This window comes from Mus pahari, chromosome 15 (assembly GCF_900095145.1).
Source record: "Mus pahari chromosome 15, PAHARI_EIJ_v1.1, whole genome shotgun sequence".
Lineage (NCBI taxonomy): Eukaryota > Metazoa > Chordata > Mammalia > Rodentia > Muridae > Mus > Mus pahari.
The window spans coordinates 55,429,256-55,431,534 of NC_034604.1; positions in this window are offsets into that span (position 1 = coordinate 55,429,256).

The window sequence follows — 2,279 nt, forward strand, 5'->3', positions numbered from 1 at the left end:
TGTGTGTGTGTGTGTGTGTGTGTGTGTGTGTGTGTGTGTGTGTGTGTGTGTGTGCCAGACGCAGGCCAGACACTGTGGCGCTCCCCAGGAAAGAGGAAGTCTCAACAGGAAATTCCTCTTCTGGAGAAATGTCCTAGGCTGCTGCTTATCAGTTCAGGGACTGGACTTCTGTCCCTGGGCCCTCCCGGTTTCTCCAGCTTCCCCACTCCCCGCTGTTGTCAGTACAGGCAGGAAGAGACAGACTAGCACTCTGCCCAGGCCTGTTCCCTGCTGGTCTGGCTGGAGCTGCAGGCAGCAGCAGGAGCAATTTCAGAGAACCCATGGCTGGACAAACCGGCAAAAACCCAAAACCAAAGCAAACCAAACCAAAGAAAAAACCCCAACTCTCTACAAAGAATGCTAGGCCTGCCCATTCAGGGGCCCGCTTTACTGAAAGGGACATTTACTCCTGTACCCCTTCATCCCCCCACCCCCCAGACAGGCTGGGTCTCTCTGTGTGTACTACAATGTACTATCCGATGAAGGCTCAGCCCTACTGTCTGGCTCTGCCCCAGCTGAGAGCTGCTGACTCTGATCACGGGAGCAAATTCATCAAGGCGAGCAGACAGGCCAAGAACCATGATAGGGCTGGACTATCAAATAATTGGCCAGCCTACTGCCAGCTCCCTTCCTTCTCCCCAGCACAGACAGCTCTTCAGAAAGCACCATCAGTCAGCTGGAGATGAACATGGGTTAACAGTCACTCTCAGGCATGGTGGTGCAGGCCTGTAATCCCAGGACTCTAGAGAGGACTATGCTGGGCTACACAAGACTCTGAATTCTCTCTCTCTCTCTCTCTCTCTCTCTCTCTCTCTCTCTCTCTCTCTCTCTCTCTCTGTCTTAAGACAGGGTTCTCGGGCTGGAGAGATGGCTTAGCGGTTAAGACTGGTCTTCCGGAGGTCCTGAGTTCAAATCCCAGCAACCACATGGTGGCTCACAACCATCTATAACAAGACCTGATTCCCTCTTCTGGTGTTTGAAGACAGCTACAGTGTCCTTACATATAATAAATAAAATAAATCTTAAAAAAAAAGACAGGGTTCTCTGTTGTGGAACTCGCTCTGTAGACCAGGCTGGCCTCGAATCCACCTGCCTCTCTGCCTGGTGGATTTTGAGGATTAAAGGTGTGAGCCACCACTATGAAAAGACCCAGTCTCAAACACTAACCAACCAACCACAGCAAAACAAACAAAATTACCCTTTGGTTCTAACCCTGGTGACATCTTGCAGTTTACAGAGGCCAGAGGCAGGCAGAACAGGGCTGAGTCTCAAAGTCGAATCTCGAACTTTCTCCTGGTGCTGGTTACACAGGGCCACACCCGAACCTTCCACTGGCCCCTCCCTGTGAATCATCTCAGCTGTCAGGCAGGTTTTCGCAGTGTTGTGGCTGATATCTTAGGACAACAGCTTGGCCCCAGTCCTGGCTGAGCTGGTCTGCGTGTGTGTGTGTGTGTGTGTGTGTGTGTGTGTGTGTGTGTGTGTGTCTGCGTGGGGGGGTGGGGGCGGGATGCTCCAGCCAGGGCAATGGATTCCAAGGTCTCTAAGCTTGCAGTCCCCAGATGATCACGTTGTTGTTCTCTTCTTCCTTTCCCCATCCTCTTCTGACAGGATCTCATGTAGCTCAGGCTGTCCTCTAATATACAGCCATAGATGGCCTTGAGGATATATAGGTATGCCTTGGGATTATAGACAGGAGCCATGGAGCCCAGTCTATGCAGAGTTAGGGATCATTCCCGGGGATCAAATGATGGGGCATTTGCCTGTAACCTACACACAGCTCCTGTACGCTTCGTGTCTCTACACCGCAGTCCGAGGGCTCTAAGTTCTGTGTATCTCTGTGCTCATGGTATCGCGGAGGGAAGATGATGTAAACAGAGTACAAGGAGGAATGTATATGGGTAAGAACCCTTACGGGAAATATTGGGACAGGAGAATGGGCGAGAACAGGGAAAGACAGAGCTGAAGGAAGAAGAGGGTTAAAGCTGTGCAGAAGGGGCTGGATGAAGCAGGGACCCGGGAAGTATTGCTCACAGGATCTGGGTACCGGTCCTAGCTTAGCTGGGGGGCTGCTAAGGCACCTGAGACAAGTCTCTATCCCCTGGGCCTTGGTTTCCTCATTGGAACAGTGGAAGGCAGGGCCGGTGTTGTTTACTCTCTGCCTTTCCTGTTCTGTCGGGTCTCTCACTACCCTCCTCTGCACACACACACACACACACACACACACACACACACACACGCAC